The sequence below is a fragment of the Bactrocera oleae genome, chromosome 6 (genome assembly GCF_042242935.1).
Source record: "Bactrocera oleae isolate idBacOlea1 chromosome 6, idBacOlea1, whole genome shotgun sequence".
Classification (NCBI taxonomy): Eukaryota; Metazoa; Arthropoda; class Insecta; order Diptera; family Tephritidae; genus Bactrocera; species Bactrocera oleae.
The window spans coordinates 6,285,606-6,303,066 of record NC_091540.1 but is presented as its reverse complement, the minus strand read 5'-3'; positions in this window follow the sequence as shown (position 1 = coordinate 6,303,066).

The following is a 17,461-nucleotide window of genomic DNA, read 5'->3' as shown; positions in this document are numbered from 1 at the left end:
AAAAGTTAACTAAAAAGTTGTAGTTTTTGTTAGTTTACTTGCCACAAAATTATATTAGTTTGTGTGATTATTCACTATATACTGATGTATACAAATCTATTGAAGTGTTGCTATTAAAAATTTTATTTACATATGTATATATATGTATACATATGTAAATGAATGTTTAATGTTGGAGGAATTTTAAATAATTATATGACACTTGTATTTGCTCTAATTTTATGGCAACCTAAGGCACTCTTTGAATATCTTCCAATAAAAAAAATAAATAAAAGTTTTAGTACAAGATATTTCATGTAAACTGAGTAACAAGAAGAGTTAAAGCTACAAAATTTTAATGAAAATAAAAAAATGCTATGCATATTTTTGGTTCCTTTTATACCCTGTACGGAGTATATTATGTTTGTCACAAGGTTTGTAACACACAAAAGGAAACGTTGGAGAAAATATAATATATATGTAGATGTTTAGTCATGTCCGTCTATGTGTCCGTCTTTATATATGCGAACTAGGCCCTCAGATTTTGAGATATCGACCAGAAATTTTCCACACGTTCTTTGCTCATCAAGACACTGCTCGTTTGCCGGAACTACCGATATCGGATCACTATAGCAGATAACTGTCATACAAACTGACCGATCGAACTCAAGATAAAAATCTTTTTATATTCCTTAATGCTATAAAAATGCACCTATGAAGGGAATTATAGCATTTTTATTCTATTGTGTTTTCAAATTTTTATTTTTTTGTAAATAAATATATTAGTATGTGTGTGTAATCTACATGTATACTTATGTCTTTTGTTTCACACTTCAAAAATGCCACTAAAAGTGACTTTATGAGCGCATAAATTGACACAATTGACAAAAATGTTTGGTAATTAATGATTATTTTCCACCAAGCAATGCGGCTATTGAACAAAAAAAACAATACAGCAAGAAGATACCAAACACCAAAACAACTTTTTATTTGCTTTATTTTAAATTTGAATGAACCACAAATGAACGGAGTGGCGCACAAAGTCACTTGAAAGCGCTGCTTTCCACAGGCGAGCGGTGAGAAAGGTTTATACAATAATATTATTGCTAGAAAATTTGGTGAACAACCAAACACAGCTTTTGTTATGCACGCCACAGGCATGCAACCAATACAAAAGTGGCATGTAAGTAGTTGTGTTGCACGTTTTTATTAACACATTTGTGTAGCTAATAAAGTTTAAAATGCAAATAAATGTAGAAAATAGCATACTAAAATGGTAATACACAGTCAACGGTGTAATATATTTTGTAATAAATAAAGGGCCGTAACAACAACAAACGACAAGTGGTTCGAATTTGAGGCGCATGGCGTTCTTGCAATGACGGCCACACAAAAGAACACAAAAATTACAAACAAAAAAAATTAAAAAAAAACTATACAAAAAAGCAGCGGAATGCACCTTAACTGGCAGGCACTTGTTGTTGCTGTTGTTGATTTCAAAGATTAGACAGAAGAGAACTCGCTTAGAAGAAACACACCATACAATATACATATCTTTATATACATATAAGTATGTATACATACAAATGAAAAATATATAACTGTGAACCACGACAGCTGCCGCCGCCGACGGTTTCGAAAATTTTTAAAATATTTATATATGTGCCTATGTATTTCCAACATAGAGAAATGCAAATTATGCCGCGGCCCCTTTACAACTTTCTTCCATATATTTATTTTGTTTCTTTTTTTCGATAATTTTCAGTCATTTGACTTTTTTGTGTTTAATTTTTGATTGAATTGCTCATTGCATGTGAAATTATGCAAATTACCGAAGCATTATATTTTCTCGTGAACATTTTACGCTAATCAATAGCTACATATGTTATATGTATATACGTACACATATTATATATAATATATATATACATATGTATAGCATATCAAAAAAATACAATTTTCCTTCTCGCTTAGAAATTTACTTTAGTTGCGGTGCTCCAACTTTAATAGCAGCAAATTCTCCAAATATTCTTTAATTGTTTTTGTAGTTGACGCTCAAGGGTTCTCTATTCTCTTTTGTTGCATAAATACTAAAATAAATTTACTTTTTTACCAAGAAAGATACCATTATTTGATCTATGTATATTAGGGTGGAACGAAAAAAAAAATTTTTTTTGCTTAGCCTGGAGGTAAAATCTGTAGATTATAAAAAAAGAAAATTGTTGGACAAAAAAAATTTTTTCTAACACCTAGAGGAGTGCGCCACTCAGTTTTAAATTAGATTTCGAGTTAAGGTGTTAAACAATTTTTTTTTTTGCCAAAAATTTTCTTTTTTTTTAAATCTACATATTTTACCCCCAGGCTAAGCCAAAAAAAAAAATTTCTCTCCACCGTAATGTATATCCACACTTCATTCTATATCCCTCAGTGGTTTTCATTTGTGATGCTCCCAAAAGGATTCAAATACTCTTCGCGAACCTCAAAATGTTCGGCAGACTGGTAACAGAGTTTTGTGCGGTGGAGCAGCCACTTCTTCTCCATCACTTAAATTCCTTGTAGATGTACGCCGAAGTGTTATCACCTGAACGCTTTAATACCTTTTATACGCTTTCTAAACCTTCTGAATTACAGCTGAATACTGTCTCTTTTTCCAAAACTGTGGAAATCAAAATAAATATTAGTAAAAAACACAGTTGTAGGTGACTTAGAAAGCACTACCCTACAACTAATATATTTTCGGGAGGAATTGTGCACAAACCCTGTAATAAAACCGTTTGAGTGTCCAAGGCCAAGAATTAAACGTTTCGTACTTTAGTGGTCAGCGGCCTTTACACTCATCTCAGCAGAAGATCCATCAAATACCGGACCTTCGTATACCTATATAAGTAAATAGACTCTTCGTTTACTTCTTACTACAAAAGTTATGTCATCCGTGACACTGTAGCATCTGTTGCAATAGCTTCAACTACAAGTATTAGTTTTTCAATTTATTATAATGATTCTTTAATATATTCCGGAACGGAATCTGGTAGGCTCAGAAATGGTGGATAGATTTTGAAAATCCATTCTAGACAATACTATTCAAACCCGTGAACAATTCGATGGCAAGTCTCTGCTAAGGTTCCAAAATGACCAGCGTAAAGTTTGTGAAAATGTTCTGGAAAAGTCTGAAGAAAGTATCAACCTGAGCTTTTAGAATTTTATATCGGTAAAAAATCAAAACTAACCACTGCGAACCTTTTATATTGATGTTATATGTTAAAAGTTTAAAGTAGTAGAAGAAAAAGCAAATATATCATCTGATCAAATTTGACCCAGACTGGCCCATTTAAATTGTTTGATACAACCTTTCTTGTGTTCGTGTGAAGTTGGTCTCCATATAATATATCAATTTGTGTGTTTTCGGCGACTATTTGTTTATGACGAGACAAGTTCGTCTGGCGATTTTTACCATTAAAAAAAAGTTTACCAACGATTTGGCTTGAAGTTTTGTGTTTCCAAAGGAATGACGGCTGCGGAATTGTTAAAAATTATCCAGAGGAATTTTTGTATCTTATCTTGAACAAAAGTATTTGAGGTGCCAAAACTTTCAATAAAGGCGTGAAGACATCGAGCTCATGCCTAATGCTATGGCTAGGCGTAAAAAAAGTTTAAAAAGTAGCCTCAGTCTCAAACCTCTTTAGTTTATGTTCAAAAAAGTGAAAAAAATATTCCGTCTCGGGTTTCTTTGAACCAATTTGACTAAACTTAAAAATGGAAAAATAAGCATCAGTTTTGAAGATCTCTAAGCCAATATGACTAAGGTTTCAAACGTGGAAGAGTAGTTCCAGTCTTGAACTTCCATATATTATACATAATTCTAAAGATCTTAGATTTATAACTGTATAAAGATAGTTAACAAAACCTATAAAGTAAGTGAAGGCTGTTCATTTCATACTTGACCTTGAAAGTTGCAGTAGTGACTGACCATTAATCGACATTATAGTACAAATAATCTCTTTATAAAGTCCGCTCCGACCAAAATTAAAACATAATCACCAAGCAACCCCACAAACGAACGCTATATGTATATGTCTAAAAATGTGTTTGCCAGCACCAAAATTTCAAATTAACCTAACAACTTATTAAGAAGATTTATTAACTTCAATGATGGCACTATTTCGTGCAACACACCTACTACTCTCATTTAACGAAGTGTGTCGAATGAGAATTAAGCCGACAGCGAATATTTTCGAAAACCCAAATTTTTCAACCACCTACAATACAGCCTTACTATACTTACAAGTACAACAAAAATAACAGGCCGCTATAGTATATATGGTATAGTATGACGTGGAGTCGAATGCGCGTCCACTGGCTAGCGCGCTTAATAACAATTACAGATAATACGGCGCGTCCAGCGGGGTGTCATATATAGTGCGCGTTCACTCGACAATCCCTGCTAACGCCGGAGCGTGTGTGCTTGGGTGCAGCGGCGCAGCTGAATGGCTTTTGTTGATAGCTCAACAAATTTACGCGCGTAATTCTAAAGGATCCTTCATTAATTTTTATTTTCTCTAAGCGGCGCATGGTAAAAGGGCCATTATACAGACTGAGCGATATTTTTTTCGGCAAACGTATTTTCGGGTATTGCAATGAGTGGCGCGGCTGGACATGACTTGCCGTGGCATTGTGGTCAGCATGACATTGAGTAGTTGTTTCCTTGAGTATGCGTTGGTGGATTGTTTGCTTGTTGTTTTTGGTTGATTATGTTATATGCTGTTGTTGGTTGACTATTTGTTGTTGTTAGTAGTGTTATTTGTTGTTGTTGTTGCCGCGTTGGCTCATTGCCACGCACAATGCACATAAATTAGAATTTGTCTTGTTTTGAATATCGCTTAAGTGCGCGTAAGTCCCGGCTTTTCGTGGCCATTATGCTCTCAGCGCACTTTCTATTTGCTCTCGTGTTCGAGCAGCGCTGATCCTGAACTCAGTGCTTTTATTATGTGCCATTCATTGGGGTTTGGCTTTCGCTTTTCCTACTATTTACACACACATTGTAATGATTCTGACATTATGCTTTGTTTACCTTTCAGTTTGTTTGCTCGCTAGTTACACATTCGAACAAAAATTTTGGTATTTCTCTGTTTGTATGTATGTTTCAGGTCATTTCAATTTTTATACGCATGTTTATTTTGGTTTTGTTGTTAAATTTTGTGGTTGCTTTGCATTGTTGACATGTGTGTAAGCCGCATATTTTGTGTGTAAACCATATATTAACCATTCTAAACAATTATACCATAAATGAACTAGTAAATATATACAACAAAAACATCCATATACACTTGCATATGCGTAAAAGTGTTCCCTTGCGCTGCTCTGGTCAGCTTTGCTGTGCGGTAAGTGTCGGACGCACACTTTACTTGCTGTTTGTCTGTCAGTCCGCTTGGGTTCTAAATGTCAAAATTGACATTGTAAAATATTGCAGTCATCATTGTTTTGTTGTAATGTTAGTGTTTTTGGTTTCACTATACCGTTTACTTATTTTTGCTTGTTTGTAAATTTATTTACTTTTTTTTGTTTCCTTCGGCTTTTATCTTGGTCCAAGTGACGCTCAATATTGCTTTGTTAACAGTAATAACAGCTGTTAATGTCATTTATTATTTTATTATTTTTATTTTATTTTTTTTTTTTTTGTTTTTGCTCTAGTTTATTTTTATTTGCTTGTTGGTAGAAGTCTACTGCATTTTGCCTTGGCTTTAGCTTTTGGTTGATTGTTGCCATACTGTTGCCTCGTTTAAGGGGTTAATAGTTGTCACTTTGGCTCATTGTCAAGTCAAACAAATTTATTTGTTAAGTGCAAAAGAACACGTTAAAGCATAAACAAGTATGTGTATTGATATAAAAATGCATAAATATTAGTTTTGCTTAAAGGTGGGAGTGTTGGCAACTGTTCGAAATGGAAAGCGTGGCATTTCAATGGGGAGAGTATTTTCAAAAGCATAAATCCCAGTCTCAAAAAATGTAGTTGAATAAAGAAGATTAGGGTTAAGGAATTAAGGATATAAAAATCTAGACGAAAACTTCTTATGGTTTCTTCTTTCTGGTTAATACCAGACTCCAGTAAAACTATATATCTTAATCTTGAAACTGCTCTCGCAGTATTTCCGCCTAACAAAATTGAAATGTATTTGAAAGAAATTTCTAATGTTTGGCCTATCCTCTCAAGAATCATTTATTATATTAACAAAGATGACCAAAAGAATTTCTAAGCACACATATTTTAAATGGGATGTCCGCACAGTGGCTTACCAATATATCATTTTTCCGGAACAATAACTTTGTTGGCGAAATATAACTACCGTTGGAAAATAGCACAAAGCCAAGCGGCAGAATTAAGAAATGAGAAAAATAGTATGTGTGCACAAACCTTTTATTTCCTAAAAATATTAGATTACAGCTCTCGTTCGTTCTTCTGCGAAAAATCTTAAGAGAGGGTGTGAAGTGCCAATTATGCGCAAAATTGTTTGAACCGAAAGGCGGAAACATAAAATGGGAGGGACTAAACCAACCGTATAGGGTTTGAGCAAGTATAGCATACTATGTATGGAATAGAATATTTATGAAAGAATAATTCAAAGATTTTTTGTATTTATATCTCAACATTAGAGGCTTACTTAATCTGTAGCATAAGAGCGTTTCGCTGTATACAAGGGAGTTGAAGTGAACACCGGAATTCCATAAAAAACGCATTTATTACAGATTAAGGCTTCATAAAAAGTTGCTATTTCAGATAACCGGTACTATCCTTGTATAATATCCGGAGATCGCTTCTCTGAAAAAGTGAGAGACAAGAGAGAAGAAGCTTACTTTTAGCAGAACCATGAAAAATCTGAAGGCTATGCCTCTTATTTCTATCACGGGAGATTCATTAACTTGTCTGTGATCGACTTATTTTGGATCATCTTCATAAAAACTTGATATTTCAGGTATACTTAAACAACTTCTGTATAAGACTCTTTTCTCTCTGTTCTAAGACTCTTTTCGAACAGAGAAACATGTCTAATGCCTAAAATTATGCCTCTTATTTTGATATCGTGAAGTTCCTCAACTTGCATGCGAGCGTTAAAACAAAACAAGATCTCTTAAATTACTTAATAAATCGATATATATTTTAGTCTTCTCAACAAACTCAATATCGCTCGACTTGCCTATTTCTAACAGTGAGCTATATGAAAGTTGATGAACCCATAAAATTAGTACACATGTAAATCGATATCAATTGTCTTACTTAAATCACAAATAACCAAAAAATACACTTTCTGACATATATTATATTTACATACAAATATTTTTATTACCAAAAGATCCACTCCCCTTACAACAATACGCATATGCGCATACAAATCTCCTCACCGCTTCATTTCTTCTTCTCAACTTCGCCCGAAAATTATGACATGTACGCATTTCCCCATGACACATCAACTCCCAATGAGCCGGTAAGCAAATTCAGCTGCCTCATGCAAGGCGTCTTATGCACAAAGCTGCCGCCGCCGCCGTGGCCGCCACAACTAATGCCTGCACAAAAGACACAAATATTTGACTTCAACCGAAGAGTAGCCGCAGGACATCGAAGTAAGTAGCAAAGGCAGTAAGCAAAAGGATACACGCCGCACCAGCGCTCACCAATTTAAGGCGAAAGCAACACAAACCATAACAAAAAAGGCAAGCAACGCGCTAATGATAAGAAGCTGAATTGCAAAAGTGCACAAAGAAGCAAAGCAGAAGAAGCTGCTACTACCAACAAAGCATTAAGCGGCGACGCAGCACATTGTCGCCGGAGGCGTGTAGGCACATAAATTGCGGCAACAAGCGAAGCGTATCCTTTGAAATTGATGCGATCAGCGATCGCGCAGCAGCAGTGCTGGCCGACTGACTGAGTGGCTGCTGGTTAGTAAGCGGCATAAGTTAGTTAGTTAGTAAGTAGTGTGAGGAGAGTGCCAAGTGATTGCACATGCGCACACTCTTTGCAGCGGGAAGAAGTGTGTAGCAATTGTGCGCCACAGCTGATGTGGCAGTTCTTGGGCACTTACTCGTATAAATGCTTTTTCATAATTTTTATATTTTTGTTGCCCGTTGCTTTTGTATTTCGATGCTTCATAAATGAACGGAAAGGCGTGTGCGCACGCATCATGTGGGCAACACCCCATTCATACGATCGAGCACTGAAATCATTGCCCTCTGCAAGCGCTTCTCTCTACAAATACATATTTAACCGCATGCTAGTATAATTCGTATTTATTTTAATGATTCTTGGATATTTTTCGACGCTTAGAGTTTTTTCCCGCAAAGGATTAGCCATAAAAGATAAGAAAAATCGGTTTAAAGTCTTTTTGCAAATTCAATTTTGAAATTTCTGAGAATCATAGTTGATCTAAGTATTTAGGTGGAAAATTGAAGAACAAAACTGTTTGATATTTCAGTTATACAAGTTCATGACCGATATCGTCTGCATGGAGTGATAAAGTCTACGAACTGTGACTAAATTGAACCATAGTTAGTCCTGTTGAAAAAAAATGAGCACTGACTAACATGTATCGCTTACCAGACGAGGTTTTACAGAGGGTGATTTCCTCGCAGGCTTTGACGTAGTGCTATAAAATGTGCCATAAAAAAGGAGAAGCAATATTTCCTTAAATATTTTTTTCAATTTTTCACTGTCAGTCTTAGATTATGTGGCCAGAATGATTGTTTGTTGACGAGTACAAAACTGAGAAACTGTAAAATAGTCGTTCTAGTTTCGCATTATTGAACAAAACAGTCTTTGGCAACACTATTTAAACCTTTTTTACCTGGAAAGAGCTTCCTTTCGATATTACAATTTCATATAATTTCTATAATGCATTTAAAATAAGTATTTTTTTACTAATTCCCGTACCTTAAAAGTTTTAGAAGCAAAAAGATAATTTATGTTGGCAACCCTTTTTATGAAATTGTATGTATTATTAGTGTTTATTATGATATGTTGCTTCATAAAATGTAATAAATCAATTTCTTTGTAAAAAACTAACAATAACATTTTTTATACATACTTGTAAAACAAAATTGTGGCAACCTTTTCCATTAAAAATTTAATTGATCGTTTTCAAAGCAAAATTCCTATAGGAACTATAATTCAAATTTTATCATGATATACATTAAAGGTTAACTAGTTTAATAGGCTTTCGGTATACAAAAATAATTTGACAACTTTTTCTTAATTCTTACAAAAAAAAAAGCAACAAAACACTAACTTTGATACAACCGAATTCGAATACAAAATTGCGATTGCAAAAAATGCACATTTTTTTAGATAGAAAAGGACGTGTGCAAAATTTCAAACCGATATCTCAATAACTGAGAGACTAGTTCGCGTACGGAACGATTAAATACGATTCGGACGATTAAATAGTGGGACATGGCTAAATCGACGCAGCTCGCCAGGCTGTTTTATGTATACATATACTTTATAGAATCTCCGACGTTGCTTTCTGGGTATTAAAATTAACATTCCCTGTTCCGAGTATAAAAACCTGGCGACAGTGTTTTGTAACTAATGAAATTAGTCTTATTAGTCCTTGCCCTTCATTCGTGCATTTATGTATTTTCATGTTTAGAATTCTACATCTCTTTATTTTCATATAAATTTTGATTATACACATATTTTCAATTAAATCCCAACATAGTTGCGTTTACAGCATATTTTCTTCTTCCTGCAGCTGTTTTGTGTCTCTTCACACCCTAAAATATATATATATATATCAATTGCACTTTATTATTTTTTAACTTCTAATTTCTCGTGCTTTTTTTTAACGATTTCTATTCTCTAATTTCAGCGCAACTGTTATCGTACGAAGGTAAGCTCTATAAATATCCTTTGACACATCTTACAAAAAACATCTCCCCTCTTAATTCCTTAATAAGCCCTTTATGCGCACACATAAATTTTAAGATTTTCAAAATTCCTGCTAATCATTTGTTTACTACTCAACGCTTATAAAGCAAAGGATACGCTTATCCTGCGCAACAAAGTGATCTCTCATAACATTTGGCTACTCGCCTATTTTCTATGAAATCATATTAAATTACGTGTATCCCTCACAAGCGCTGACCACAGCGTCCTGTCAGCGGCAACAGCAGCCAACTGCTGCCGTAACATACCAAAATATTTATAGTTAAACCCATTTCATTGGCTTCAGCTGTTCATTAAGTTGCCATAAAATGATTTTTTTGCTTGTTTTTGGATTTTACTTTTACTATCTCAGCAAAGAAAATCTCGTAGTTATGATCTAAGCATTTTTCCACTGCGCAACGGCGCTTTGTACATACACATACACACACATGCTACATAAAATGCGGCTATTAGCGCGACATATGCTCCTGCCGCGCTGCCGTACAGCAAGCAGTTGTTATCCCATATTTTATGTCCCACAAAAAGAATTTCAACAAAGTCGTTTAATGAGCAAAGCCATAAATTTTTATTTGCTGTCTCGATACAGCGCACCCACCAATTCTATTTTTATATATAATATAATATATGTATGTGTGTATTTCACTTTAACGCATTTCACTTTCCTAAATCCTTCTATGTGTCTCTTGATCGCCTCTCTTCCACCTCGCGCTGCTAAATACTCAGCTGTATCCTGCGGCTTTCGTGCACAATCGGCTCGCTCGCCACAAAACGTTTGTTGATCCTCATTTTCGCTTTGTAATGCAGACCACCTAGCCCTTAGCCGCTTATATGGAAATCGCTCACGCATTGCCTGTCATTTCTACCTCAGAATCTAGCCCGTTTAATCCTTGTTTTGTTGTCATCTGTTTGCACACAAATACTCGCAAATGGTCGCTTGAAGTCCTTTGTTGGGTAATAGTACTGATCGCATTGTCTGCTTAGCATATGCCTGTCTGTAAGTATGTGTGAGATAATTCTGCGGCCTTTCGGTGACTTTGCTTTTGACTTTTTGTTAACAATATCCGGCCATTTGAGCCGTTGACATTTGTGTGAAATCGCGGATTAGTGCAAGTGATTGTTGATATTTCCTTTGATTGTTGATTTTGGACATAACATATACGCAGGAATACGGAGAAAATTCAACCTTGACAGATTTTCTCACGGCAATAAAAGTTTGGAAAAACTGTCCATCGTCAACCGATTGTTGTTCTTCTTTCTAGCTTGTAGTTTAGCTAATCAGTTGCAGTTTAAAAGAATTATCGTAGTAGCCTTCCTCTCTACGAGGTTAAATCGTGGTAAATATTTTTTTCTGAGACGAGGTTAAGGACTGTTTCATCGGATGATGAACGTTGCTGTACATTATTCGAATAACAATCATTTTATTCCACAAACCAAATCATTATTACAAAACCACCTTTGAATAAGGTCTGAACCAGTTACAGGAATATAACTTTTCCAAAAGAGAAAGATCTTCCCGTAATCTAAAAATTGTTGTTTATGTGTTACAAAAAATATAGTACCCTGAGGTACAAAAAGCTCATTTCATCATGAACACTCATAACATTAGCGATATAGTAGAACTACTTCTATAAATAGAAATTTTCTCGTAGGATATGAAAACGCTTCGAAATTCCTTAGCTGATAGATCTGTCAAGCAAAATCATTACTCAACTGATCCAGCTAATGTTAGGCAGTTTTTATAGAAAGACTAATATTTATCAGGAAATATATGGCATAAAGCATATATTTATACCTCTTCTCAAGTGTGGAATGACTTGATTTGTAATATTTTTTTTTAGTTTCGTTAATTTGTCGGAAGAGTACTTTACCAGAATTAAACATATATTTATACCTCTTCTCAAGTGTGGAATGACTTGATTTGTAATATTTTTTTTTAGTTTCGTAAATTTGTCGGAAGAGTACTTTACCAGAATTAATCGTACAGCAAATAGGCTTTTCCCAATCGGTGTAAAGGTTTCCGAAAGCAATGCCTCAGCTGAGACAATTATCAAGAGCTGTCACCTCCTAATTCAGGGTCGAATCCCGTGTCTATTGTTTCTTTGCAGCCAGAAGGTGAGTTCGGCTGTATTCTATCGGTATTTCCAATACCGGATCGCCTTGGGAAGTATTGGTGGCCTTACTGCGTGTCGAACTTTCTCTTTCCCCTCAATAGTTGTAGACTTGAAATTTAAATTTATGAGTTAACCGTCGTAAAAAACAGCATGCCAGGCAACACAATTTTTTTAAAACCGGAGAACCCAACTAACGACTGATTAATTTAGACTTGTATGATAAGCTTTTTTGTATCACAAATACACTCGGAATTTAGCTTGGTTTTAGAACTGTAGACCCGTTGTATATCTATAGAATTTTGCAGACCGGCATCGATCGTACTATCTGCAGCGTAATAGTCATACACACAGTACATTCGTCACGGCGTTCATTATTATTAGTTCCAAATTAGTCTTTATAAAAGCTTTTATAAAGACTGGCTGCTAAGCACAACTTGCAGTCCCTATCTCTTCCTTTTATACTCAACTCTTTTTCACTCTGTTTCACTCTTTTATAGTCAACTCTGAAAGCTTTACAAAATTATTGCGGAATTATCTTGTCTAATGGGGTCCTTCAATTTTGCTCTCTTTTAGGGCTCTGTACTCGAAGAATTATCTTGTCTAATAGACGCCTTCTGTCTGTCTCTCGCTCTTCTGTATGCTAGTTAACACTTAAAGCTCTACAAAAGCTTAATAATTTATTCATAAAGATTTTCACATATCAATAACTTTATACAACCAGTTTCCTTGAATAATAAAAATTTATTTATTTTTTTTAATTTTTGTAAAATTGATTACTCACCTTCGCAACTCAGCCGCGGTATTCCTTGCTGGCGTATATCCACCATATATTTAGGTGCAAACAAGCACATGTAGCTGTTTTAATTTCATTAATTTTTATTTGTAAGCAATTTATGATTATTTGTATATCGAATGCCAATCGCTGACTTTTAATAACTGCAATCAAATTTACGCTACCAGCCTACCTGTAATGACTGGGCAAAGCGGACAGTGATCCTTTGGCAATGCTTGCGCCTCCGACTGCCGGTGCGTTGAATTTTTTGTTGTTGGAAAAAGTTCGTGAATGTTTGCTGACAGCCAAAGGCGTTGTTGGTTTTACCTTTTGCCTTTACTTTACTTTTTGACGTTGTTATTGTTGTTTTATTATATGATTCTGTTTGATTTTTTTGTTTGAATTTCGAAACGCAACATTTCGACAATAATTTATTTGAGACTCATTGATGCGCTCGAAAAGATACACCAAAAACCACTATACCGGTCAGGGTACAACACCATGGACTCACAAATTTTTGGTTTTTTTTTTGGTCAAAATATGGCATTTGTAATATACAACAACAGCAACCACAGCGCAATGAAATGTTTCAGGTTGATTTGTTGGTTGACTGCGTAGTTTTAGGTCCAAATCTCTTTAAGCTGGCCCAAAGGAGGAGCAGAAGGAGTGATGTGACGTTGCATGCAACATATAAAAATAAACGTGCATAAGACAGTATGGCAACGTAAGAGCAAAAAAAGGGCATGAAAATAAATTTATAACCACATTTTTGTGTATGCACGTCCATTTGATTTCTTCAGACTCATTTGTTTTTATTTAATTCATGCCAACCGTTTTTTGTTTCTTTTTACCTGGAAAAAAGGCGCATCTCACCAAACCGGCATGCAGTATTGAAAAAGTGCCCAACATACCCAAATAAATGTGCGTATATTTTTCTTCAACTGCAACTTCCAGCGCGTCTGCGTCCCTTACTCACCGTTGTAATTTATTTGATTTGAGGCACTTAATTGATCTGGTGTTGCTGATGTTGATTTTAATGTTACGACGAAAGTCAAAAATTGTATTTCATTGTACTTTTCGGTATCATTCGGTATTTCTCGTTGCTTCTCTTTGGCACTTTCTGCCACATTATTAAGTATAAGCAAATAGTTTATTATAGCTTTGTAACGGTGTTTAAGTTTTATATGCGATAGGTACGGCGATAAACTGGTAAGCAATGAGTATTAAGTACGTTTTTGGGGGATTACAAACACACTAATTGTGGTATTAAGCCATACAAAGATCTACATACAGTTATATGTACAAGTATATATAGAAGTCTATATCCACTGCACTCTTAAATTTTGTTTGGTTTATTGTATTTTGTAAAAGTTTAAGGCCAAAACAACATTGTAAACAAACTTAAGTCTTGCGCGGCATAAATCTTTCTTCCTTACCTTTTATTGTTGTTTTTTTTTTCGATCGCACGGAAATTCCGCATTTCTTGCCTTTCTTTTGATTGATGATATTATCATTTGATGTTTTATTTGACTTCTGTTTTATTGGTATTACGCTTTCCGTGTTGTTTTTGAGTTTTAGAAAATTTGATTACTTATCTTCACTTAGCGAGTAATAAATCTATAGAAGATATGCTCTCACAACTATAAAATTGAATCTACTTAAACGGAAGTGTTATTTCCGATTCGATAAAATAGTAGAAATGCTTAGTTTACTCTCTAAAAGCAAAAGTTCTACTAACAAAAAAGAAGTGGACCCAAATAAACGCTATGACTGACTAGATCCACAATTTGTTGTCTCATAAACTAGTAAACACTTTGTTCCCCTATAAAGCGTGATTTCGCTCATTAGAAAAATAGCAAGTTAGCTTTAACTAGGCTAACAATCGTCTACCAAGTCTTCGCTAATCAATCTTACCATATATAAAAGTATTATATAACCTTTAAAGTTCTTTAAGTTCTATGGGGCTTTACAAAAAGTTGAGCCCATAAACTTTTTACATGAAATTGCTATTCAAAACGACATAACTGAACAAATTTTAAGAAACATTTTTAATTTTCGATTTCCAGAGCTACTTATTTTTACTCAAAAAATATCTTAAAGTCCACAAAAACTATAAAATTTGGGCATCAGTACCACAGAAAATGAAGTTTAGTCTTAATATAACAGACCGAAATTGATTAATCCTTTGGTTCTATATACTTTTTAACAAGAGTTCTCGAAATTTTAATTTTAGAAACAAATTCTCGATCTAGCTGGTAGCAACACCCTTAAAATTCATTTTTTGTTCTGAAAATACCTCAACTAGAAATACGTTCTGGCAGTGGACTAACCTCAATATACTTGTATGGCATTAAAAAAAAGCTTAGACGTCCATTTGTGTCTAGAGTGAAACCTATAAGAGATTAATCGTATATATATAAAGGCAACATCATCGATCTTCTTCATCTTCTTGCTTAGCAAGACAGTCCTGGGTGCAGCATTGTTTCCGCAACTATCTTCCTCCAGATTCTCCGGTCCGCTACTAAGCGCCACCAGTTATGTATGCTCTTTGAGGCCATGGATCACTGCAACACCCATTTTTTCTTTGGTCTACCCTTAATTCGCTTCCCATATGGCTGTTTTTGGTAAGCTTTTCTAGATCCTTGATTTGGCATTCTTTCTACGTGCCCAGGTCAGCGTATTCGCTGGGCTTTTTATAATTTTATAACATTTTGTCCATTAATAAGTTGTTCAAGCTCAGAGTTGTATCTATTACGATATGTGTTATCTTTCAACCTAGTTGGATCACATATTTTTCTCAGTATTTTCCTTCCTGAAAGTTGATATATGGCTCACGTAAGCCACCTTCATCATCCAGACTTCACGACTGTATATTAGGATTGGACGTAGGAGTGCATGGTACATACGTAGCTTCTGGCTTATCATTGTCAGGAGATTTAAGAGAGAAAAGATAGCGTCAAATATGGAATGTATTATGAAACTCCTTGAAAATAATTTCTTTAGTCTTCCGTTTTATTGACTATTAGACTTTGTTAAAGAGCCTTCTTCATTACTTTCTGAAACAATTTAATATTTTCCTGTGGATCAACTAAAGTTATCAAAGTCCTGATTTTTTGGCGATTTTCAAAATAGTTGGTTGTTCTGATCTCGTAAACGCTTTGGCAAATATCACACCATAAATTTTTTAATATTTGTTCTTAAAATTATTTCATGGCATTTATTCTTAAAATTGTTTAATTTGTGCGTAGTGAGCTACCTAGTTTATCTTAATATTTCTTGAGTTTCTTTTTTCAACCATAATTCCAGAGATGCTCAATTCTACAGTCATGATGTAAACTATGCGACTACTAGTTGATTTGTTGTGGAATCGGATTGAATTTTCATAATAATATAACTTTCATGGTAGGTACCACGAATACGGTACTCTGACCATGTTACGAAGATGAGATCAACTTTTATGAAACACACGGAAAAATGTATAATTCCTTCGACACTCCTTACAATGTAACCCAAATCCCAGTAAGCATTTAATATAAGTTTTGTTTCAGGATGGGGACTGTTTAGTCCCGCTCTCTTCCATATTACAGAGTGTTGAAAGCTAAGAAGTTAGATCGCATTTTAATAATAATGTCTTCAGGACAAGAAAGTGTTATTTCTTGTATAAACCTAACTGAAACCTTTCAAGCAACTGGCATTCATTCATTCATTGAAAAGCATTCAAAGCAACTCATACATACATATAGTACATTGAACCAGCATCAAATGCTCCGTCGAACTAATCCAATTCCCACCAGTAGCCAGCAAATGTCAATCAAAATTACCTGTATTTATACTGATACACATCTACCAATTATTAATCAAATTTCATGTTGCGACACAATGAATTAAACAATATGGCCTATCGTCTGCCAATGGACGTACATAACCGATTTTTGCTACTTCAATACACTTAATCCAGTGGACAAAGAAAGCAACCACAACAAATGACAATTTGCGCGCTCCAAATTAATTTGAAGACGATCCCTTAGAAGGGCTATAGAATGGAAGGCGCTGAATGGGGGAAAAAAGTAGAGATGAAAATCGGGAATGTTCACAGCAGTGCATTTATGCGTGTTAACGCACACACACGCACTCACCCTCTCTTGGTCGCACCAAAGTCACCGCCAACGAATGTCAGTTCGCGTTGTTGTGGCTGTCAACTGTCAACGCCGCTAAGACACAAAAATGTCTAATCATGCGTTAGAGCATGGTTTCAGCAAAGCTGACATTGAAACTGAAGCATTTGAGGCATAGCAGCGAGTGGAGGACTCAAGGTGAAAGAAAAAACTGTCATTCAGAAATGGAGCGACAGTGTCAGCGCATTGCAGGAATTTTCAACGCGAATGTGGCACAAAAGGTGACTCGTACGGATCAAAAAACGAAAACAAAGCTAAATTAAAAAGGGAACATAAATGCGGCGTTGAAAAGAAATGACAAGGTAAGGTGAAGCAAAGCAAGTAAAGGAATTCGACGCCGGACGAGTGTGGTAACAAAAAAAAATCAAAAAGGAGAAGGATTTCTCGCTTCAGCAAACGCTTTTTGCCAGACCTTGTATTCAAATAATTGGAAGAAACACGAAGAATACACATTAGCAACAACAATCACAAGCAGCGAGTGGCAACAAAGCAA